The sequence below is a fragment of the Canis aureus genome, chromosome 4, assembly GCF_053574225.1.
Source record: "Canis aureus isolate CA01 chromosome 4, VMU_Caureus_v.1.0, whole genome shotgun sequence".
Classification (NCBI taxonomy): Eukaryota; Metazoa; Chordata; class Mammalia; order Carnivora; family Canidae; genus Canis; species Canis aureus.
In genome coordinates, this window is record NC_135614.1 from 7,570,119 (window position 1) to 7,596,419 (window position 26,301).

Genomic DNA, 26,301 nt, shown 5'->3' on the forward strand with positions numbered 1-26,301 from the left:
TATAAGAATACAGTGTATGACACATAGGACATATAAAATGTATGTTAACTGACTATGTTATCAGTAAGACTTCTGGTCAGTAGTCAGCTATTGGTGGTTAAATTTTGGGAGAGTCAGAAGTTATTTGCAGATTTGCAGCTGCATGGGAGATTGGTGCCCCCAACCCCAGCATTGTTCAAGTATCAACCATAGATGCTTTGTCTCCCTATGACAGTGTAGACTCTCAGGAAAAATCCCTGCATCTCTTAGTTCTTTGTAACCTTGATAGTACTTGGTACAATTTTTTCATATGATGAATGTACCATAAATACTTTTGATTGTTTGATTAATAAATAATCACAATGATTACATTTTTCCCAGGCATGAAAAATTTGTTTAGTGAGAAATGTTTTTAGAACCATGGTCAACCACCCTGTGCTTATGTACTAAGTATTTGTCATTGCTTTCAATGCGAGGAAGCTATTCTTAGCACAAGGAACTGCTTGAGGGGCCCCAGACAGGGAAGTGATTTATTTGGGGGATAATTTTGTTCTATTGGATTCTAGGGTTTTCCATATACATTGAATTGAACTTCAATTCAATTCACTGAATAAAAAACATGTCCCACTAGTTCATCTTTGAATATTTGCCCTGCACATCACCTTTGAAATACGACACAACACAACACACTTACAGATCCTAGGAGCAGGACTATGGCCATGACCCTACCCCTAACATGACTGATTGGACTAAGCATAGAGCTTGAACCAAAGCTGGTCAAACCAATGATTGTCTGTCTACCAACCAGATTCATTGCAATTATCTGAGAACCCGGTAGGGTTTCTCAGGCAGCAGTGGGTGCTGGGGCTAAAGGGATCAGGTACAAGAGAAGAAAACTGCCTGTGTGAAAAATAAGAAAGGAGAAGACAGAAGAGCAAGACTTCAGTGAAAAGAGAGAGGCAGAGGGAGATTGTGTAAATTGAGCAATAAGTAGAGAATGTGCAAGCAAAAGTAGCCAGATAAGACAGTGCCCCCAAAATGTTTGACGATGTAAAGGGACGAGAAAGAACAGAGTTAGAGAAACATATAGAATGTTATCTATTATTTTAAGACGAGAGAAACTTTGACCAAAAGACATCGGAAACAATCAAGAAAGGATGTGGGGAGTAGAGCAGGAAGAAAACCAGGGGGGAGTGGTAATCTGTAAGCCAAGGAGGAGAGAAATTAACCAGGAAAATACTCTAGAGGTTGGAGGCTGCAAGGGGATACACAGGTGAAGGGTGAAATGTGACCATCAAGGAGCTGTGGGAAACCCCATCCAGTGAAGTTCTAGAGGGCCTGGCAGATACTAGCTGCTGTTAAGAAGAGTGAGGTGAGAAGTGAAGACCATAAGCCCAGAACATTAGCTCCAGCTAGACTGAGGGATGGAAAGGGAGTGATTAATGGGGATATGGGATGGGGCTGGGGACGGTTGTTGTGTGGACATGTTGTGTGCTTAAGACAACAGAGACTTGAGCATGATTGTGTACTGCCGGGAAGGAGCCAGTAGAAAAGTGGGGTATAAAGCAGGAGAAGAAAGAAGACACTTGATAAAGAATGGTCCCAGAAATGTGAACCGGTGCAGCCACTCTGGAAAACTGTGTGGAGGTTCCTCAAAGAGTTAAAAATATACCTGCCCTATGACCCAGCAATTGCACTGCTGGGGATTTACCCCAAAGATACAGATGCAATGAAACGCCAGGACACCTGCACCCCGATGTTTATAGCAGCAATGTCCACAATAGCCAAACTGTGGAAGGAGCCTCAGTGTCCATCGAAAGATGAATGGATAAAGAAGATGTGGTTTATGTATACAATGGAATATTACTCAGCCATTAGAAACGACAAATACCCACCATTTGCTTCAATGTGGTTGGAACTGGAGGGTATTATGCTGAGTGAAGTAAGTCAATCGGAGAAGGACAAAAAGTGTATGTTCTCATTCATTTGGGGAATATAAATAATAGTGAAAGGGAATATAAGGGAAGGGAGAAGAAATGTGAGGGAAATATCAGAAAGGGAGACAGAACATGAAGACTCCTAACTCTGGGAAATGAACTAGGAGTGGTGGAAGAGTAGGAGGGCAGGGGGTGGGGGTGAATGGGTGACGGGCACTGAGGGGGGCACTTGATGGGATGAGCACTGGGTGTTATTCTGTATGTTGGCAAATTGAACACCAATAAATATAAATTTATTATAAAAAAAAAGAATGGTCCCAGAGGAAGTAGGTATGACTGTGATCCATAGCATAGAAGTTGACAAAGAAAGAGAGAAAAGCAAGTGTTGGATGGTTCATTCACTTATTTATTGCTTCATTTAACAAATAGAGATTGAAAAACAAGACTTGTGCTAGGCTCAGAGAATGTAATAGTGAACAAAATGTTTCTTGTCTTAAAGAAATATTCAAATGAGAGAGCCAAACATTAACTAAATATGAAGAGAGAGGAACTATATGGCAGATATACATGCAGGGAATATGAGGCAAGTAACAGGGAAGTCTGTCTGAATATGGGAATCAGAAAGGCTTCCCTGAACCCTGCTATTTAGGCTGAACTGAAAGATGATTGGGATTAACTAAAAGAAAGAAGTGGGACTGAGGGAGAGTTTGGAACTAGGGGGAAAAGAGGCTATAAAGGTGGTGGGCCCAGATTACACAGGACCTTGCAGGGCAGATTAGGAATATAGGTCTTTTTCATGGACTCCAAGGAAGGGTTTTCAGCATAAGAATTTGCATTTCAAAATATCCACTTTGCAATGTAAAGAATGGTCCAGAGTATAGCAGGAGTAGATTCCATGGAACCACTGGATTGGGAAGGAATGTTCCAGAAAATGAATGATGGCAATTTACCTCCATGGGTAAATGCAGTAAGGGCAGGGATCACTGCCTGTTCTGTAGCCTCAGCATCTAGAACAGAATCTGGCACATAGTGGAAGTTCATGGAAATGAAAATGAATGAATGAATGAATGTGAGCAGATGGGCATAAAGACTTGAGAAGTCTCCAGGATTTGGGGTTGGACTGAGTGGATACATGGGTGTAGGTGGAACAAGGGCATCAGGTTTCTGGCTTGTGGGAAGAAATGGTGGTGGCACCATTAACTGAAGTTGAGAGAAGGATAAGGTTTGCAAGAGAAGTTCATGATTTCAGTTTAGGACAAGTTGAGTCCAAGTTACTCCTCAGGTATGCAAGGGAACATGTCCCACTAGGCAGTTGTCTATACAAGTTTAGATCTTGGCAAATTCTGGGGGAGATGGAAGTCAGAATGGTGGGTTATCCAAATTAACATTCATCTATGGAACATTCTAGAGAGTGACAGTTTTGGCTTTACAATGGAAGAGAGTGACTGAAGTTTAGTAGAGGTAGATTATTGGCATAAAGAAAGTCAAAAACATACAGATATTGGTTGCTGGATGGGACACCCACACAGATGTCAAATATTTCCCAGGAAGATGGCAGGAATAGATGTAAGACATAGCATAAGCCAAAAGCCACAGTCCTTAGAGACCTGTGGAGGGAGAGATAAAACAAGAGGAACAGGCTGAGAAATTGTCCCCAAGTGCTACAAAGATGTACAGGAAGGGTGTTAGCCTAGGTTTTAGGAGACTCTGCTTCTACCTCCAACTAGCTATGCATCTTGAATAAGTCATTTATCGTCCCTTGGCTTCTTTTTCTTCATGGGCTTAACAAACAAACAATAAAAGAACAAAGAGGACTGATAATAACTCATCACCTATCTATACCTACAATGAGAATCAAGGAAAATAATTATCCTATAATATATGATTGGGCACTATGGAAAAGTAAGGCATGGTCGCAATGACTTTTCACAGCTGAGCTGTGTGCTAAGAGCCCCACGTATTCAGAAGATGAAAGACACATTGTGAACTGTGTTGAGCTACCGAAAGTGTCTTCCTGAGAAAAGTCATTCTTGAACTAGGACTTCAAATACCACGTGTTAGATAAACACGTATATTTAAAAAAGAAAAAAAGAAAAAATTTGAGACAAGAATTAGCAAGCCACAGATTGACCCTACAATAAGCATTTACTTGAAGGCAAATAAACAGAGTAGAAATAAAAGGTATATGGATCTGCCACTGCTTTTTTTTTTTTTTTTTGGAATGATCAAACGTGGTTTTGTTCTCCATAGAATACAAAATTTTTGTCTACTCTTTTCAATATAAAGTGCCATCAGCATCTATTTTATTTGGGAAGAGAGGACATAAATGGAATCATCGGATGTCAAAGTAATAGGAAGAGAGTTTCTAGCACATGTGTGTGTGTTGAAGGCTCAGCAGATAGATCATATCAAGAGCTAACATCAGAGCTATGCAGTGCCCAGACCAGCCCCTTGGCCAAAGCTCACCTCCTGGTCGGCCTCATTGGTCTTTGGTGAAACCATAGCCCATAGTTGACTCTCTCTTGAGACTCGAATCCACTAAGACACCCCAAATAAAAGGGCTTTGTGTTTCTTCCGTGTGGTGACTGGGCTGTTTTCACAGAATGTGAAATTAGTAGGACTGCTGTGGTACATTCTTGTCCTTATAAGACTTTGGAGTTTTGCTCTAGTATGTTGTATGCTTGCCCTGTCCTTGCTTTTCAAGCAAACCTGCTGTCTTGGAGGCTACCCTCTTACTGACCTGTTGCCACCTACAGTGCTGCATCGGGACTCTAAGGACAGCCCCTGTGAGTTTTGGTTCCCCAGGCTATTCAATCAAACACTAATCTAGGTACTGCTGCAAAGGCAGATGGAATTAAGGTTACTAATCAGGTGACCTTAAAACAAGGAAATTAACCTGGAATATTGAGCAGGGCCCAGTGGAATCACTGGAGCCCTGAAAATCAGAAGAGGAAGGTCAGAGACTTTGTTAGAGAGAGGTTGACGAGGCAAAGGAGAGGTGAGGGGGATTTGAAGCATGGGAGAGATTCACCAGTTAGGAACTGTGGATGCTTCTAGAAGCTGAGAGCAACTCCCACCTGACAGCCAGTCAGGAAATGGGTATGTCAGTCAACCAGGAACTGGGTTCTGCCCACATTCTTCCCAAGAGCCTCCAGCAAGGGATACAGTCCTGCTGACACCTCGATGGGGCCCCGTGAGACCAGGCAGAGAAGGCTGACCCAGGTCCCAAGCAGCTCCACACGTACTTAAGTTGTGTGACCCGGCAGCCCTGGTGGCTCAGCGGTCTAGCGCCGCCTTCAGCCCGGGACGTGATGCTGGAGACCAGGGATCCAGTCCCGCGTTGGGCTCCCTGCATGGAGCCTGCTTCTCCCTCTGCCTGTGTCTCTGCCTCTATCTCTCCTTATGTCTCTCATGAATAAAAAAAAAGAAGAAGAAGAAGAAGAAGAAGAAGAAGAAGTGTGTGACCCTGTGAGTCTGTTCCCTCAGATGAAAACAGACAGTGTTAATGTGAGCTCCTGGGGTTGGGAATCTTACGTGTGAAGGGGATGGTATTGGTCTGCAAGGCTTACCTAAGGTAACTTGAAAGTATTTTGTAAACCAAGAAGTGGTTTGAGGTGCTGGTTATTACTAAGGACAAGTTTGCTACCTCACTCCTCTGTCATTATTTCACTGTTGAGGAGCCGAGAAGTCCTTTATATCTTATCTTCCCTGCCTCTGCAAACCTTTTTAACACAGAGACTTTTCAGGGCATGTAGATCTGAATGGTACCCAGATGTATTCAGCTCACCGCAGACATAAATCCCCAGGAAATAAGAAGTGTAATTTCTTTTAGACTTACCCAGAACTCATAAACTTTAATATATGGTACATTCTATCAAGTCGGAAGGGAATCTAGGGCCTCCTGGCTGAGACCCTATCCCTGCTTCACTGCCCAGCAAGAAAATAGCAGGATTAAGATAAACAAATTGTAATGATAATGATACCTATTATGTATATAGAGATAGGCATTGGACTAAATGATTTCTTTTTTTTTTTAAGATTTATTTATTTATTTGAGAGCGCAAGAAAGAAAGAGAGATCATGGAGAATAGGGGCAGAGAGAAAGGAGGGGAAAGCCTCAGGCCGACTCCTCGCTGAGTGTGAAGCCCAGTGCAGGCTCTATCTCACCACCCTGAGATCACGACCTGAGCAGAAACCAAGACTTGAAAGCTTATGTGGAATCTAAATGATTTTTATTTTATTTCGTTTGCGCTCCAACAAGTCCGTAAGAAGGAGCAGTCATCCCCATAAGGTTGACGAAACTGAGGTTTAGGGAAATTAAGTAACTTGCTTGAGGTCAAACAACTCCTACCTGAAACAACTGTGAATAAGACAAGTTTGCTGAACACAGTGGCTTTCCCTTTTCTGTCATTTTATCCCATCCTTGTATCTATAATTGCAGAAATCTGTAAAAATGCCTCTACTTGCAAAATGTAACAGATTCAAGTCTTTACCAGAAATGTTATGATATAAAATATTTATATTTCTGTAAGTTGGTGACTTTGTAGGTTTTTATTTCTTGTTACTTCTAATTCATATGTATAACACAACATAATTTTATATATATGTATACAGCCTATTATATATACACAATATGTTATGCATACATATACATAAGGTGTACATTCACAAAACCTCATTTTAAAATTATGTGTACAGCCTGTGTGGCTGTATACATGGATTTTTTTCTTATTGTTTCTTTCATTCACATATCCTATTTAATTCTTTTTCAATATTTTTTCTTTCTTCTCTTTTTCCTACCTGATCTTTCTCTTTTATTCTTTTTCTTTTTTAACCAACACAGGTCCTGAACCACAACCCCAAGACCAAGGCCCAAGCTGAGATCCAGAGTCAGATGCTCAACTGACTGAGCCACCCAGGTGCCCCTCTCTTTTATTCTTTATTATTCTATTATCCCTTTTTTTTAAAAAAAATATTTTATTTATTTATTCACGAGAGTCAGAGAGAAAGAGAGTCAGAGACACAGGCAGAGGGAGAAGCAGGCTCCACGCTTGGAGCCCTATGTGGGACTCAATCCTGGGACTCCAGGATCAGGCCCTGGGCTGAAGGCGGCACTAAACCGCTGAACCACCCAGGCTGCCCTATTATCCCTTTTTTTAAACTGAAGTATAGTTGACACACCATGCTTTAAAAATATATATATTTATTTATTCGTGAGAGACAGAGAGAAGCAGAGGAAGAAGCAGGCTCCCCACAGGGATCCCAGGACCCTGGGATCATGACCTGAGCCAAAGGTGGATGCTCAGCCACTGAGCCACCCAGGCATCCCTACACACCATGTTACATTAGTTTCAAGTGTGCAACATAGTGATGCAACAACTCTATATTATACGTGTGTGTCTGTGTATATATATATAATCAACATACAATGCTATTACAATATCATTCACTATATTCCTTGTCGTATCTTTCATCCTGGTGACTTATTCACTCCTTACTGGAAGCCTGTGTCTCCCACTCTCCTTCACCCATTTTATCCATCGTCTCTCCTCTCTCTCCGCCCTCCTCCCTCTCTCTCTGCCCTCCCCTCAGCTTGTTCCCTGTATTTATGGATTTGTTTATTCATTTGTTTTGTTTTCGAAACTCCACACATAAGTAAAATGTTATGGTATTTGTCTTTTTCTGTCAGCATAATATGTTCTAGGGCCATCCATGATGTCACAAATGGCAAGATCTTATCCTTTTTATGGCTAATATTCCATTGTGTATATACACCACCTCTTCTTTATCCATTCATCAGTGGACACTTGGACTTCTTCCATCGTAAATAATGACGCTATAAGCATAAGGGTGCATGCATCCCTTAGTGTTCCTATCTGACTCTTGATTCTGGCTCAGGTCATGATCTCAGCATCATAAGATTGAGCCCCACATCGTGCTCTACACTCAGCGTGGAGTCTGCTTGAGATTCTCTTCCTTTCCCTTCCCCTCCCCCTCCACTGCTTTCCCCACTTATGATCTCTCTCTCTCTCCTCTCTCTAAAATAAATAAAATCTTTCAGCTAGTGTTCTTCTGTTATTTGGGCAAATACCTAGTAGTGTAGTTGCTGGATCATAAGGTAATACTATTTTTAATATTTTGAGGAACCTTCATACTATTTTCCAGAGTGGCTGCAACAGTTTGCACTCCCACCAATAATTCATGAGTGTTCCTTTGCTGCACATCTTCACCACACTTGTTGCTTCTTGAGTTGTTGATTTTATACATTCTGACAGGTATGATGGGATATCTCATTGTGGTTGTGATCTGCATTTCCCGGATGATCAGTGATGTTGAGCATCTTTTCACATGTCTGTTGGCCATCTGGATGTCTTCTTTGGAGACACACCAGTTCATGGATTCTACTCAATTTTATTTATTTTTTCTTTTTTCTACCCAATTTTAAATTGGATTATTTGGTTTTTGAGTGTTGAGTTTTATAAGTTCTTTATATATTTTGGATGCCAGCCTTTTATTAGTTATGTCATTAGTTTGTCATATTATCTTCTTCCATTCTTTAGGTTGCCTTTTAGTTTTGTTGCTTGTTTCCTTTGCTGTGCAGAAGCTTCTTATTTTGCTATAGTCCCAATAGTTTATTTTTGCTTTTGTTTCTCTTGCCTCAGGAGACGTCTAGAAAGAAGCTGCTAAGGCTGATGTCAAAAAAGTTACCCATGTTCTCTTCTACAGTTTGTATGGTTTCAGGTCTCACATTAGATCTTCCATTTTGAATTTATTTTTGTGCATGGTGCAAGAAAGTGGTCCAATTTCATTCTTCTGCATATTGCAGTCCAGTTGAAGCACCATTTGTTGAAGCACCATTTGTTGAAGAAACTGTCTTTTTCCCATTGGATATTCGTTCCTGCTTTGTCGAAGGTTAATTGACCATATAATTGTGGGTTTACTTCTGGATTTTCTATTCTGTTCTGTTGACTGTGTGTCTATTTTTGTGCCAGTAACCATACAGTTTTGATTACTACAGCTCTGTAATGTAACTTGCAGTCCAGAATTGTGGTACCAACAGCTTTGTTTTTCTTTTTCAAGGTTGCTGTGGCTTTTAGCAGTTCCATACAAATTTTAGGATTATTTGTTCTCTTTCTGTGAACAATGCTGCTGGCATTTTGATAGCGATTGCATTCAATGTGTAGATTGCTTTGGGTAGTATAGACATTTTAACAGTATTTATTCTTCCAATCCATGAGCATGGAGTGTCCTTCCATTTCTTTGTGTCATCTTCAATTTCTTTCATCAGTGTTTTATTTATTTTTATTTTTTTTAAGTTTTATTTATTTATGATAGTCACAGAGAGAGAGAGAAAGAGGCAGAGACACAGGCAGAGGGAGAAGCAGGTTCCATGCACTGGGAGCCCGATATGGGACTCGATCCCGGGTCTCCAGGATCGCACCCTGGGCCAAAGGCAGGCGCCAAACCACTGCGCCACCCAGGGATCCCCAGTGTTTTATTTTTTTTTTAAAGATTTTTATTTATTTATTAATGAGAGAGAGAGAGAGAGAGAGAAAGAGGCATAGGCAGAAGGAGAAGCAGGCTCCATGCAGGGAGCCCGATGTGGGACTCAATCCTGGGTCTCTAGGATCACGACCTGGGCCGAAGGCGGCTCTAAACCACTGAGCCACCCGGGCTGCCTTCATCAGTGTTTTATAGGTTTTCAGAATATACCTCTTTTACCTCTTTGGCTAGTGATATCTTGTTATTTTAGGTGCAATTATAAATGGAATTACTTTCTTAATTCCCCTTTCTGCTTCTTCATTATTGGTGTATACAAATACAATGGATTTCTGTACATTGATTTTGTATCCTGCAGCATTACTAAATTATTTTATCAATTCTAACAGGTTTGGGGTGAGGTTTTTTGGGTTTTCTACCTATAACATGTCATCTGCAAATAGTGAATGTTTTAATTCTTCCTTATGGATTTGGATTCCTTTTTGTTGTTGTTGTTGTTGTCTGACTGCTATGGCTAGGATTTCCAGTACTGTGTTGAATAAAAGTGGTGAGAGTGGACATCCTTGTCTTGTTCCTGATGTTACAGGAAAAGCTCTTAGTTTTTCTCCATTAAGCATGATGTTAGCTATAGGTTTTTCATAGATGACCTTTATTATATTGAGTTGTGTTCCCTCTAAAGCTATTTCATTGAGGGTTTTTATCATGAATGAATTTTGTCCTTTGTCAAATGCTTTTTATGCACCTATTGAAATGATCATATGCTTCTTATTCTTTCACTTCTTGAGGTGATGCTGTCACATTGATTGATATGTGAATACTGAGCCACATTTGCAACCCATGAATGAATCCCATTTGATCATGGTGAATGATATTTTTAATGTGTTGTTGAATTTGGTTTGCTAGTATCTTGTTAAGAATTTTTGTATCTATGTTCAGCAGGAATATTGGCCTATAGTTCTCTTTTTTAATGGTGTCTTTATCTGGTTTTGGTATCAGGGTAAGGCTGGCCTTATAGAATTAATTTGCAAGTTTTCCTTCCCTTTCTATATTTTGGGATAGTTTGAGAAGATTAGGCATTAATGCTTCTTTAAATGTTTGGTAGAATTCACCTTTGAAGCCATGTGATTCTCAATTTTTGTTTGTTGGGAATATTTTGATTTCTGACTCAAATTCTTTGCTGGTTATCAGTCTGTTCAAATTTTCTATTTCTTCCTGTTTCCGTTTTGGTAGTTTAAATGTTTCTAGGAATTTATCCATCTCTTCTAGGTCATCCAACTTGTTGGCATGTATTTTTTCATAATATTCTTTTATGACTTTTTGTATTTCTGTGGTGTTATTATTTCTCTCATTTGTGATTTTGTTTGAGTCCTTTTTTTTTTTTTCTTGAGAAGTCTGGCTAGAGGTTAATCAATCACGTTGATCTTTTTAAAGAACCAGCTCCTGGTTTCATTGATCTATACTATTGTTTTTTTAGTTTCTATATAATTTATTCCTGCTCTAATCTTTATTGTTTCCTTCCTTCTGTGGTTTTAGGTTTAATTTGTTCTTTTTTCTAGCTCCTTTAGGTATAAAGTTAGGTCATTAATTTGAGATTTTTCTTGCTTCTTGAGGTCAGCCTGTATGTGACAAACTTCCCTTTCAGAACTGCTTTTGCAGCATCCCAGAGGCTTTGGAGCACTGTGTTTTCATTTTCATTTGTTTCTACATAATTTTTTATTTCTTTTTTGATTTCTTGGTTGACCCATTTATTGTTTAGTTAGTAGCAAGTTTTTAAAACACCGATGTTTGTGCTCTTTCCAGATTTTTTTCTTATGACTGACTTCTAGTTGTATAGCGTTGTGGTCAGAAAAGATGCATGTTATGACTTCAATCTTCTTGAATTTGTGGAGGTTTGTTTTCTGTGCTAATATGTAATCTATTCTGGAGGATATTCCATGTGCACTTGAAAAGAATGTGCATTCTGCTGTTTTAGGATGGAATATTCTGATCATCTTTGTTAAATCCATCTGATTCAGTGTGTCATTGAAAGCCATTGCTTCCTTGTTTTCTGTTTAGGTGATCTGTTTATTGATGTAAATAGGGTGTTATGGTCCCCTATGATTATCGTATTATTATTATTGATTTTATGTTTGTTATTAACTGTGTGTTTTTTAAAGATTTTATTTATTTACCCATGAGAGACACAGAGAGAGAGAGAGAGAGAGAGAGACAGAGACAGAGACACAGGCCGAGGGAGAAGCAGGCTCCATGCAGGGAGCCCGACATGGGCCTCGATCCCAGGTCTCCAGGATCACGCCCTGGACTGAGGCGGTGCTAAACTGCTGAACCACCTGGGCTGCCCATGTTATTAACTGTTTAATGTATTTGGGTGTACCTGTGCTGGGTGCATAAAAATAATTGTTAGACCTCCCTGTTGGATTGTCTCCTTTATTATTACATAGTGTCCTTTTTTGTCTTTTATTATAATCTTTATAATAAAGATTATTATATGTCTTTATTTGAGAGAGAGAAGCAGAAAGAGGCAGAGGGAGAGAGAGAGAGAATTTTTAAGCAAACTCTGTGCTAAGTGTGGAGGCTAATGTGGGGCTCAATCCATGACTCTGAGATCATGACCTGTGCTGGAATCAAGAGCTGGATGTTTAACCAACTGTGCCATCCAGGCACCCTACAGTCTTTGTTTTAGTCTATTTTGTCCAATATAAGTATTGCTACTCCAGCTTTCTTTTGACATCCAGGTTCATGATAGATGTTTCTCTATCCTTTTACTTTCAATCTTTAGTTATTTGTTTTTAAAGATTTTATTTATTCATTTGAGAGAGAGAGAGAGAGGAGAATGAGTGGGGGGAGGGGCAGGAGGAGAGGGAGAAGTAGACTTCCTGCTGAACAGGGAGTCTATGCAGGGCTGGATTCCAAGACCCCAAGATCATGACCTGAGCTGAAGGCAGATGCTTAACTGACTAAGCCACTTTGGCACCCCTCCTTTACTGATTTTTTTTACAGAAAAATTCATTTTTACTACTTTTGTGTTTCCTACCTCTATACTGTCACTTTTGGTCTCTCCTTTCCACTCAAAGACTCACTTTCAATATTTCTTGCAGGACTGGTTTAGTGGTCATGAACTCTTTTAGTTTTTGTTTGTCTGGGAAACTATCTCTCTTTCTATTCTGAACGATAGCCTTGCAGGATAGAGTATCCTTGGCTGGAGATTTTTCCCATTTAGTATTTTGAATATATCCTGCTACTCCCTTCTGGCTTATAAAGTTTTATTGAAAAATCTCCTACTAGCCTTATGTTTTTTTCTTATAAGTTAATGACATCTTTTATCTCGCTGACTTTAAAAGTTTTTCTTTATCACAATATTTTGCAAACTTAATTACAATGTGTCTTGGTGTTGGTCTGCTTTTGTTGATTCTTTTGGGGGTTTTTCTGTGCCTCTTGGACCTGGTCTTCATTTCCTTCCCCAGATTACAGAAGTTTTCAGTTATTATTTCTTGAAATAAATTTTCTGCCCCTCCTTCTTCTTCTTCCGGGATCCCTATAATATGAATATTATTATGTTTGATGGAGTCACTGAGTTCCCTAAATCTATTTTTGTTTTGCATAATTTTTTCCCTCTGTCTTTTGTTCAGCTTCATTACTTTCCATTACTCTTTCTTCTAGGTCACTAATTCATCCCTTTGCTTCTTCCTTCATTCCATCAAGTGTGTTTATTGTTCATTCTATCAATGTGCTTCTCATTTCATTTATTGAGCCCTTTATCTCTGCTGTTATTCCTTATTTCTGTGTTAAGGGTCTCATTCATATCTCTCACCTTTTTTCTCAAGTCCAGTGAATATCTTTATGATCACTGCTTTTAGATTCTCTATCAGGCTTATTCCTTCTATCTGTTTCATGTAGACCTCTGGCTATGACCTTGGCTTGTTCTTTCATTTGGGATAAATTTCTCTGTCTCATCATGTTTTCTGCCTCTCTGTCTGTTTGTCTGCATTAAGAAAGCCACCTGTGGAAAAAAAAAAAAAAAAGAAAGCCACCTGTGTCTTCTCTTTAAAGTAGTGATTTTATGAAGAAGCAGTCCTGAAGTGCCCTGCAGTGCCATGTCCCTTGCTCCCAGAACCTGGGACTTCAGGAGAGTATCCTGTGTGTGTTTCTCATACCCTGCTGTTGTGTCTGAGTCACTTTTCCTTTCAGTGATGCCATCTGCACAGACTTTTTACCTGCTGTGGGCTGTGCTTGCTCTCTGGCATTAGTGTGAGCCAGGCAAGACAGCTTTGGGAGAGGAGAGTGTGCCTGTTGGGGAACTTGGGAGCAAGGTGGCAATTTTAGCCAAATTTGCACCGGCCTCTCTCCACCTCTATATTGAGTTGTAGCATTTGTTCTTCCAGTCCTTGGATCACTCTCGGGTTTATTGACTTGGATGTGGATGTTATCCAGTTGAAATGTAGGATGGGCTGAGCTCAGGGTTTTCCTATTTCACCATCTTCCCAAGCTCCTCTCACAGAGTCTATAATTTAGCTAATGGTATTGTACCAATGTTTACTTCTCTATTTTTAATAATGTGGCTATACAAGCTAGTAACATTAGGGTAAGTAAAGTGAGGAACATAGAGGGACTCTTTGTACTATTTTGCACTTTTTATGTAAGCCTAAAATTACTTCAAAATGCAAAGTGAAAAGAGAAAAAGACTAGCAATATCAAGTGTTATCAAATATGTAGAATAACTTAGGAGTCCCATAGCATTTTTGGTGGGAGTAGGAAATGCTGCAATTAGTTTGGGAAACATTTTAGTACTTTCTCATAAAGTAAATCATGCAAATTATCCTGTGACCCAGCAGTTCTATTCCAGAAAGATGAACACAGTCATTGACCATAGTTGAAAACACTGTATTGTATAATTGAAATTGGCTAACAGAGGAGACCTTGGTATTCCCAACAACAACAACAACAAAAAAACAAAAAACAAAACAAAACAAAACAAAACAGAAACAACAAAACTAAATCTGTCAGATGGGGGATGTTTTCATTAACTTTTACAATGTATACATTTATCAAATCATCACTCTGTGCACTTTAAATCTTACAATTTTATTTGTCAATTATACCTCAACAAAACTAAATAAATAAATAAATGAGGAAGAGCTCTTAAAAACAAAGAAAGAAAAAGTCACCAAAAGGCTTGTTTTCAAACATTTGTAGTAGCTTTATTTATAATACAATTTGTCTAAATTATATGAATTTATACAATGGAGTTGTCCCCAGTAATGAAGGAATGAACTCCTGATAAAATGACAACATGCATGAATCTAAAGACAGTATGTTGTGTGAAGAAGTCAGGCATGAAATAATATGTACTATATGGTTTTGTAAATATGAAAGCAATCTAGGGTGGAAAGCGATCAGATTGGTGGTTGCCTGCAGTGGGGGAGATATTGACTGCAAAGGGGCAAGAGGAACTTTCTGGGGAGAGGAAAATATTTGTAATGTTGCCTGGAATGGTGATTAGACAGGTGTATATGCTTGCAAAAGTTATCACCTGTGTGCTTAAATGTATGGATGTTATTATATATAAATTATACCATGGTAATGTTTTTAAAAGTGAAAGGAAAAAGATGTATTAAATATATACTCTGTTTCAGAAATAAGGCAATATTCTGGGTCCTTAAAAATGTTGTCCTCAACAAACACATAGATTGTAGGGTGATCAGAGATCACAACACACTGGTGTGAGGAACAAGAGTTTGGACTTCTGTCAGGTGACCTAGATTCAAATATCATTTCTACCCCTTACTGCTAATGCAAACTTTGTAGAGTAATAGAACCTATCTAAGCTTTGGTTTCTTATTTTAATGTAAAAATTAGATTAATAAATGTACCAACCACTCAGGGCTGGGAAGATAAGCAAGACATTGCATGTAAAATGCTTTCACCCACAGCGTGGGACACAGAATAAGTGCTCTATAAATCTTTCCACTTATTGTAAAATTCCACGGGGCAGGCATTGCATCTGTTTTGCTCATGTGGAGGCTGTAGAATCTTTTATGGTGCCTGTCATGGAGTAGATGTGAAAGAAATATTTGTGAGATGAATAAATGGAGGAACCAGGAGGGAGCCAAGGATAGGGAAGGGAGAAATGGGGCTCAGGGTGTGGAAGGATTTCTCAGGGGGTCTGTTGGCTTGCTTTGTCTTCCCCTTTGGGGCATCTTTCTTCCCCTGGCCCAGCTCTTCTTAGAGATAATTTCTTTATCTTCAGAAACATCATGTACATTTCTACTCCTTCTCTTTTGGTGCAGATCCATCTCTCTGCCTGAAATGATTGTTGTCTCTGTAATCCCCCAGTTTAAGGCCTATCCCCTACAAAAAGGCTTCCTGAAGGGACTGAAATTTCTGACCTGAACTCCTCTAGCACCATGGGAAATCATTCATTTGGTATTGTGATTGTTGCCTTGTAAGGTACCATTTCACCTCTTGGTCCCTTCCCCTTAGCTGAAGATCTCTGACAAGACACTTTCATGAGAAGGATAAGAAGGAATTTCAGGCAACAAAACACGTGCTGTCTTCTACAGAAAGCAGGTGAGAAGTGGAATGAGTTTATGTGACTTCTATTTTATCTGGGAAGTAGGGGTGAGATAATCTGCTAAGTGTGATTAAAAGAATGATGTGCATGGGATCTGAGGAAAGAAAAATAGGAGAGCAAATGGATAGAAGGAGCAGAGCAGCACATTGAGACATACTGAGAATACCATTGAGGCTGGAGACTGTAGGCTTGTAATGGCTGTAATCTGTTCAGTTTGGATTTTCTGGAGCAGTCTTCAGGTTTTTGGCATAAAATAGACCAGAGTTTGCTAGGGGTCTGGAAGGGTGAGGGAACAAGAGGACAGGGTTTCCTTACAAGGAGATGAGTTACAATGATGGGTGGTGGTATCTACACAATAGCATAGAGAAGGCAAGGAGTTAGAAGCTAAGAACTCAGAAGGAAAACAAAGTATTAAGCAACTAGTGGTCTCCATGAGGTGGGAGACCAGGAATGGTTAGAATATGGCAGTGAAGGAATAAAAACAGAGCAAGTTGTAGACACAATAGAGATTTATTTCAGAAGTATGGAGTGAGTTCTGGGTGATGACAATTTCTAGGATTTAGCCATTGCCAAAGTGGAGGGAAGAAAGTCACTGGATGAGCTATGAGTTGAGGATTATGTATTTTGACATTGAAGACATGCAAGACAGTGCCAGGACCAGGGTAGAGAAAGAAACTACATGCCAAGAGCAGAAATCTCCAGGGTTTTAAGAATGCATGGAAAGTTAGTGGCTGGGACACCTGGGTGGCTCAGCAGTTGAGTGTTTGCCTTCGGCTCGGGGTGTGATCCCTGGGTCTGGAGATCGAGTCCTGCATCAGCCTCCCTGCACGGAGCCTTCTTCTCCCTCTGCCTATGTCTCTGCCTCTCTCTCTCTCTCTCTCTCTGTCTCTCCTTAATAAATAAATAAAATCTTTTTTTAAAAAAAGTTGGTGGCTAACAAAGATGGTGGTCAAAGGAAGAAGTACTGCTTTTAGTGCTGACTCCCAATTGAGGATCCTTTTACTGAGGAGAGAGATGGATTGGAAATTGATTTAGGAACTTGAGAAGCATGCTGACTGCTTCTCCAGCCCCGACATGTGGTAAAATGAATGGCATCCACCAAGGGCTGCCGGGTATATACCAGGACGACCAGACTTTAAGAAGGCAGAAGGTATTCTGTGATTGGAATAAAGAAGTAGGTGACATGGCTTTGGTAAAGGTCATAAATGGTAAATGAGAAACTTTGCACAGAAAAGAGCTGTGGAAATGACAGGTAGAGGAGAAGTGCAGAACAAAGTGCAGATGAGAGCACACGAGGATGGACTATACAAAAGAGCCTACATTTTGCAAGGTGGCCAAAAAAGATGGAGAAATGCAGTGGAGCAGAATTAACTGGTCTCAAGGTTTCAAAGCACACTATAGTCCAGAGCAGGTGCAGGTGCAGGTGCAGCTGAAGCTCAAAACTGTATCACCCTGGCTTGCAGTCAACCTGGCCACTGGGCAATGCCTTCTGCTTCTGCTCACCTCCCCACTGCTCCCTGGATGCAAGAGCGTGGTCACCTTCAACCTAAGAAATATTGTCACGGTAAATCAAACACCAGCCTTCCCCCACCTTTGTTACTGATCCCTGAATGTAGGTTGCGTGCTAGATGTTTTCATTCTAGAATGGCTATTAACCTATTTCAGAGCACTGTTTTTTCTTTTAAATACTCTTTACTTTTTTTCCAAATTGCTCCCCCCCCCCCAACTTTTACTGGTGTTTTAAATTTTGTAGATCATTTCCACAGAAATCATTCATTGGAGTAACTTCCTTACAGTAACTATGGAAGCAGCAAGCCATTACTATCCACTTTATCCAGATGAGTAAATTAAGAATTTGTAAACTCCTTTTTAAAGGGCATCTTTAAAGTTCAATGCTTCTTCAGTGTTTTTAAGGGGTCTGTCCTTTGAATGCAAAGTCACAGAGCATACTTATAAGGCGGCTCTGAAACATGCCTACAAAATAATTATGATGTACTTGGTGATATATTTAAAAATGAAACCTAAGAGCTTGGTAATAATAGCTTCCTGTCACTATTACTTTGTCATCTTTCAAGGACTTTTAAATCGCTGAGAAATATATTTATTCTTTGCTGAAAACCACATAAATGCAGATGCAAGTGACAGATAATCACTAATGAGAATGATTCATAGAGGTGGCTGCATCTGAAACAAGGAGCATGTTTGGTGTTTATTTAAGACAACAGTAGAGTAGGCACTCAAAAATAAGTTGATAGACCTAAGTCTGTGGCCTTAAGATTTTCATAGTTTTAAAAGACTGCCTTTTCAATCCAGATTTTTAAATGGCAGAAACCTCCCTGAATGTGCACTTGTGTGTTTGGAGATTAGGGAATGGGAGGTGTTTGTAGTGGTTTTCAATCTTATCAAAATAGATTTGGTCAGAATAAGAAGTAAAAAATGTCCAAAGTGTCCATCCCTTTAAGTGAAACAGATAAAGGTTAGGGATTTGGCCTATAAATTATATAGACTTGTAATGACCCCACATTTTTACTTGGGCTTTCTAGTAAGTATTTTTTTATATACTTTAAAAGATTCAGTAGAGGGGCACCTGGATGGCTTTCAGTTGCTTGAGCTTCTGACTCTTGCTTTTGGGTCCAGTCATGGTCTCAGGCTCATGAGATCGAGCCCTGTGTCAGGCTCCACACTCAGTGGGAGGTCTGTTTGAGATTCTCTCCCTTTGAACCCCTTCCCCTCATCTCCCTCTCTCTGTCTCCCTCTCTCTCTCTCTCTCTCTCTCTCAAATAAATAGATAGATAAATAAATAAACAAATTTTTTGTTTTAAAGATTATATTTATTTATTCATGAGAGACACACACCCAGAAAGAGAGAGAGGTAGAGATGCAGGCAGAAGGAGAAGCAGGCTCCATGCAGGGAGCCCGATGTGGGACTCGATCCCGGGTCTCCAGGATCACACCCTGGGCCAAGGTAGGTTCTAAACCGCTGAGCCACTGGGGCTGCCCAAATAAATAAATCTTTTAAAAAATTCAGTTGAATCATATGACATTGCTGTTTGTCAGTAAAATGATGGTCAAATACAAGAAATTTCATATGGCTCAAAAAAATATTTACCTAAAATACAAGATAATTAGAATCGACCCTGTGCTTGACACACACACTTCTCTGTGGGAGCTTAAAAAACAAAAGCTTCTATTTATCTTCTTGGTCAGTCTTTTCTTCTTTCCTTGAAACAGGTAACTCGAACCAAATCTGCACTTCCACTCTTGATCCTTCAGGCCCAAATCTTGTTCTTCGAGTCATTTCCAAGAGGGAAGAGACTGGAACCTGCCACAAAAGACCTAAGGCCCCTAAAGTCCCTCCCCAAGAAATTCTTAATCCAGCTATAATTAATTAATACATTATTACTCTTTATGAATTAAGCACCCATTGATTTAAGTGGTAAATAAACATTAAGTTATGTCCTCTCCTTTCTTTGCTTTTTTTAGAGTCAAAAGTGAATAAGAATAAAGTAATCTTTTCCCCCCCAGGTGTATATTATACTCAGTTTGGGAAATAGGTCATAGCATTTCAAAATATATAAAAATATGGGGATCCCTGGGTGGCGCAGCGGTTTAGCGCCTGCCTTTGGCCCAGGGCGCAATCCTGGAGACCCTGGATCGAATCCCACGTCGGGCTCCAGGTGCATGGAGCCTGCTTCTCCCTCTGCCTATGTCTCTGCCTCTCTCTCTCTCTGTGACTATCATAAATAAATAAAAATTAAAAAAAAAATATGACCCATGGTCAGCTAGACTATGTCATTAAAAGTGATTTCACATGTGTATGCCCCAGGAGACTAAGGAAATATTGCCATGGAAACTTTGATTTGGGGTTTTGCTTGTTTGTTTTAAAGATTTTATTTATTTATTTGAGAGAGAGCCAGCATGAGCAGGGGGGAGGGGCAGAAGAGAAGTAGGCTCCCAGCTGAGCAGGGAGCCTGACGCAGGGCTTCATCCCAGGACCCCGGGATCATGACCTGAGCCAAAGGCACACACTTAACCTACTGAGGCATCCAGGGACCTTGATACTTAGTTTTTAAGTGTAAATTTCTCATTTGTGAAATTACAGTTGCAAAACATTTTGTGTAGGAAGTTGGTACCCTTCATCAGAAGCAAGGAATTACTTTCCCATTTTACTAATCAACTGCATTGAATTTTATTCTAAACTGTGAGTGAGATTTGCCTCTTTTTTTTTTTTTTTGCCTCTTTTTTTTATGCCAGCTCTACCAAACTGGGCATTTTCTAATCAAAGCACCATTGAAAATACTTAAAATTCATGTTGTTGAGTGTATTGGCTTTACTTACAAGAGATTTTCCAGGAAAATAAGTTAAAAGCAGTGAATCCTGGAAAACATTTTGCTTTTAGTTCAGTATAACAAGTTCAGCATATTATTTTTAATTGCTAAATAGATAATGGCAATCATCCTCACATCTACATTTCTCTACAAAGTTTACAGAGATAATTTATACAAAAATATGAATATTTGGCCAATCATCATCACCTCAGTGCATGTCTGTAGTTTATATAGTGTTTGTTATATTTATCCATTCTCCTTCATCTCTGAATAATTAACATTCAAGATTTCTAGCAGATTTTGGCATTAACAATGGATTAGGGATTTTCTCTAGAAGAGGTTCACTGGTAAGGTAGGGAAATAAGGATGGGAGATCTGAAGCAAAATCTGATCTAATACAGACATTCAACTGAGACATGCTTTCAAACCAACCAATTGGCAGAGATTACATCTGTCATGAGAAATTGAAATAGAATGCATTGTAAGAGTGACATCATTTTTCCCACATGCATTAGAAATATTTACAAAGAACAGAAATATGGCTAAAAGAACTTATAGTCCTTTTATGCAAGGTTATACATTTTATTTATTTGTTTAGTAAGTTAGTTATTATCTATAGAGGGGTAAGAAGTCTTTCTATATAAATTGTATAGGATATTACGTGTACACTTACATATATATGTGTATGTGTGTGTGTCCTTCAATTATACTGACAGAGAGATTATTGCTTTTCCTAAATATTCTGTTCCAACCAACTGAAACCTACTTCACTAAAGTGCATCTGGCCTAAATAAAATTTTAATTAATTCTGCAATAATAATTATACCACTATTATCTATAAATTCCTGTCTGAATTTGTCAAGTGGACAGAGATTTTGAAACGAATGTCATTTAGGAATTGGGTTTAGACAACCCGTGAGCATTGTATTAAAAAGTTCTGCTATGGAAATCCAATATATAAACTGTGAATAAGCATGAAATGATCATTAGATCATTACCAAACTGATTGGATTTCAACCAGGCACTTTATTGAACTTAGTCCATTTTTTCTTACTGTCCTCTTGCTGTCCTTTTCAATTCAATTAAATGTTTTTTGAATACTATATACATTTACATTAAAAAGATAGTCATAGCTAAGAAGCATGTTAATATCTGTTCAATTTCCACTTTCAGCCTAGATTCTGTCCCCCTTCCCTGCAGTTCCTTGTAGAACGAGCATCTGAACCATAAAGCATATTTACAGCATACACAAAAATAAACTCAAAATGGACTAAAGACCTAAATGTGAAATCTGAAACCATAAAAGTTCTAAAAGAAAACAGGCAGTAATCGCTCAGACATCAGCACTAAGTGAAATTTTTCCAGATTTGATTCCTCAGGGAAGGAAAATTAAAAAAGCAGAAATAAAAAATTCAGACAACACTGAAATAAAAAGCTCCTGCACAGCCAAGATATGGAAGCAACCTAAGTGTCCATTTATAGATAAATGGATAAAGAATGGAATATTACTTAGCCATAAAAGGATGAGATCTTGCCACGTGTGGCAACATGGATGGATCTAGAGGGTATTATGCTAAGCAAAATAAATCAGACAAAGACAAATATCATATGACTTCACTTATACATGGAATCTAAAAAAACAAACCAATGACTAAATAAACAAAAAGCACAAATAGACCCATCGATACAGACAACAAACTGATGGTTGCCGGAGGGGAGGGAGAGTGGGGGACAGGTAAAATGGGTGAAGGGAGTAGGAGATACAGGTTTTCAGTTATGGAGTGAATAAGTCACTTGGATGAAAGGTATAACATAGGGAATATAATCAATGATATTGTCATAGTAGTGAGACATGGTAGCCGCACTTGTGGTGAACATGGCATAAAGTATAGAGTTGTGAATCACTACTCTGTATACCTGAAACTAATGTAATATTATGTGTCAGCTATACTTCAGATACACATGCACACACACACACACATACACACACACAAAGGCACAGAACACATTAAGTATAAAAATATTTCAAGGTGCCTGGGTAGCTCAGTCAGTGAAGCATCTGCCTTCAGCTCAGGTCATGATCTCGGGTCCCAGGACACAGGTTCGGGTCCTACATCAGGCTCCATGCTCAGTGGGGAGTCTGCTTCTCCCTCTCCCTCTGCTACTCTCCCCTGCTCATGTACACACTCCCTTTCTCTCTCAAATAAATAAATAAAATATTAAAAACAAAACACATGATATTTCAACTAGTTCAAAGAACTGATAAAGAATTGCCAGAGAACTGATAAAGACTGACTTGTATAGTCAATAGCTTTATAACAAAGGAGCCAAAATAATACAATGGAAAAGGATAAACATCTTTAATAAATGACACTGAAATATCTAGATGTCCATTTTTTAAAAAATGAACCTCAACTGATCTCTCACCATACACAAACATTGAATTGAGATAAACCTTATGTCTAAATATAAAAACCATAATCATAAAGCTTATAAAGGAAAACAGGAGAATCTCTTAATTACTTTGGAGAAATGTTTAATTTTACTTGAGTAGGCCATTTTACCCAGATTATTTGGTTAAGCAGTAGTCTAAATGCTTCTGTGAATATATTTTTATTTATTTTATTTTATTTTATTTTTTGTGAATATATTTTTAAGATAATATTAACATTTAAATCAGTAGACTTGAGGGGTTTCGCCTGGTTAGATGGTTAAACATCCAATTCCTGGTTTTAGCTTAGATCATGGTCTCATGGGTTGTGGAACTGAGCCCCACATTGGGTTCCACACTCAGTTTGAAGTCTCCTTGAAGATTCTCTCCCCCTCTACCTCCTTCCCACTTGTGTGCTCACTCTCTCTCTCTCTCTCTCAAATAAATCTTAAAAAAAATAAATCAGTAGACTGTGTAAAGTAGATTATTCTTCACCTTCATAATATGGTGGGCCTCATCCTATCAGCTGAAGTCTTACAAGATAAAAGACTGGAGAACCCTGGAGAACCCTGGAGAAATTGGAAATCTACCAGCAGAGAGACTTCAGACTCAAAGTGCTACATAAACTCTTTCCAGGGTCTCCAGCCTGTCACCTGCCTTATAGATTTTGGAGTTGCCAGCCTCCCCAATTCTTTGAAATAAAACTCTCTTTCCTGTATCCCAGCACAAGAAAAAGTGGAGGGAGTGAGAAAAGTGCATATGCAATGTTTTCAGGTCCAGACCTGAAAGTGGCACTCTTCACTTCTACTCTTTTGTCATTGGAGAACTCATAGTAATAAATGCACTCCCAGAGGCACAGGGGATGGAGATTTCCACAGGCCCAGCTATCAGTCTACTATGGAGAAAGAAAAGACTGTATTTTTGTAGCTACCTGGAAGCCTCCACTGTCTAGAGACTGTTGCTAAGCTGAAAGTCTTAAATTTTTCCAATTTTAAAAGTAAGTTGTTTTATTAAACTTTGCATGAGAAAATGTTTATATTATGTGTAAGGTATAAGGCAAAACAGTAGAATGGAAACTGATACATTCAGCACCCAAACTTAACAATTAGAACCATTACCACTTTCTTGGATGTCCCTTCTCAAATCCCTGCTCACACTGTGATTCAAGTCCCTCCCACATGCAAAATACATCCATGGTCTCCCAAGATTCCCTAGGGTCTTATCCTGCTAAAGCACTTGCTCAAACCCCAAAAATTCATTCAAATCATCTAATTCAGGGTGGATGAGATCCCTGGTGCAATCCATCTGTGGGCCTGTGGGAACTAGAGGCAAGTGACCCCAATACACTGAAAAGCTAAGAAGCATATGTGGGACCAGCATAGGATAATGGGTATAGACATTTCAGCCCAAGTGGTAAGAGAATGGAAGGTAATATGGAGGCCCTACACCATTGAGCTCTGAAATAGAGAAGGGCAAAAGTTGAGTTTTTCTTGATTAGGTCTCCAGGCCCAGGAATGATCCTTTGCAGCACTTTGGCTTGACCGGCTAGGCTCTTGACCCCACCCCCTGGCCTCATGGCTCCACCCTCTGGGCTTTTGGCTCTTCCTTCTGGGTTCATGGCCCCTCCCTCTGAGTCATCCTTACTCATGAAATGTAGTAAGTTGCTATGTATTGTTGAATAATATTATCAGCCTATTTCCTACCAGTAGGATTTTTGGGGGTCCAACATCCTTTCTTTCATTATATTCTCTCTGTCCCTTTTTGCACCAAAAACCAAAATTTTTGACACTATTTTTGCTGAAACAATTTCTGTCAAAAACTTTGTAGACTTTGCATTGATTTCATGGGGATTTACTCCAATTGACAAAATCCACGCCCACAGATGTTGTTAAGATAAGCTCCTCTCTGTCTTTAGCTTCTGCTCAGATGGCTGAGAGCCCCGCAAGCTTCCTAGAGGACCTCTGCTTTGAGAGGATCTGTGAGGCACACCCTTGATCTCTTGAAAGGGCCTTTTGTGCCTTGAAAGGGCCTTTCTTGACCTTCCCATGGTTTAGCAGAAGTTGTTCTGTTAGTCACACACTCAACCTTTTCACTGTGACACGCTTTTGGCAGCCGCCATAGCATCTGGTGCCATCTGGAGAGGCCAAGAATTTTGAAAAGTCTCCTGGTCCTTCTTCCTTTTTTGTTAAATAGTTCTTTCCTCAATTTATCTCTCTCTTTTTGCATTTTATCGCAAGTGGATGGAGTGAACCTGATATGGGCTAAGCTTCATCAAGCCTGGAGGCCAGCCCTGAGCCTGCCAGGCTGTGATTATAATGACGTGGTATTCTCAGCCTCCCTAGGTGGGAATTGAGAACAAAGGAACACTTTCCAACTCCCGTTATATGGTCAATATAACTGACACAAAACCAGATAAGGATATTACAATAAAGAAAAATTATTATGCCAGTGTTCCTCAGGAACACAGATGCAAAATGACAACAAATCAAATCCAGCATTGCATAAAAAGAATAATTTCTCATTACTGAGATAGGTTTATTCTATGAATTTATAATATAGGAAATCAATCGGTGTGTTGAGCATATTAATAAGATAAAGGAAAAATTCATATGCTCATTTCAATAAATGCAGAAAGCTATTTCATAAAATCCAATACCATCTTATGATGAAATCTCAGAGCAATTAGGAATAGCAGGAAATAGCCAGAAAGGTGTTCCAGGGGAGCTTATCCACAAAACACCCATCACTGGGGTACCTGGGTGGCTCTGTTGGTTAAGTGTCTGCCTTTGACTCAGGTCATGATCTTAGAGTCCTGAGATTGAGCCCTATGTGGGGCTCCGTGCTCAGTGAGCAGCCTGCTTCTCCCTCTCCTTCTGCCTTTTCCCCTGCTTGTGCTCTCTCACTCTCTCTCTCTCTGTCAAATAGATAAAATCTTTTTTTAAAAAAAATACCCATCACTGGGCAGCCCTGGTGGCTCAGCGGTTTAGCGCCACCTTCAGCCCAGGGTGTGATCCTGGAGACTTGGGATTGAGTCCCATGTTGGGCTCCCTGCACGGAGCCTGCTTCTCCCTCTGCCTGTGTCTGTGCCTCTCTCTCTCTCTCTCTCTCTCTCTGTGTGTGTGTCTCATGAATAAATAAATAAAATCTTTAAAAAAAATACCCATCACTAACAACATAAGTAATAGCAAGCATTGAATGCTTTTCCCATGAGTTGAGAAACATGGGTATCCACCATTAATCACTGCTATTTAACATCATGCTAAAGTTCCTAGTTAGTGCATTAAGAGAAAAAAAATGTATACTAAACTGTAAACAACATTAACTTTAAAAGTATTATTATTCATAGATAATGTCATTATGTATACAGATTATACAAAAGAACCCATGGTTCACATTAAGTAGTAAATGAACTCAGGAAGGTCATTATATACAAGGTTAATATGCAAACATCAACTGAATTTCTACTTACTAGAAACATTTGAAGACTGAAATTATAAAAACATTTCCAGTAGTATCAAAAGCCACTAAATGCCTAGCAATAAATTTAATGAAACA

The 26,301-nt window shown here is 39.3% G+C and overlaps 1 long non-coding RNA gene across 2 annotated transcripts in view; it reads left to right on the top strand.

Annotated features, from left to right (window-relative positions):
* LOC144312128 (uncharacterized) overlaps positions 1-26,301 on the top strand; it is a 52,025-nt gene that overhangs the window by 8,051 nt on the left and 17,673 nt on the right. The window contains exons 2-3 of one of the 2 annotated variants that reach the window (XR_013377568.1): positions 6,760-6,835; positions 15,897-15,983. This is a non-coding gene — a long non-coding RNA (uncharacterized LOC144312128). The remainder of the gene's footprint in view (positions 1-6,759; positions 6,836-15,896; positions 15,984-26,301) is intronic. The other variant, XR_013377569.1, reaches the window with a different exon arrangement.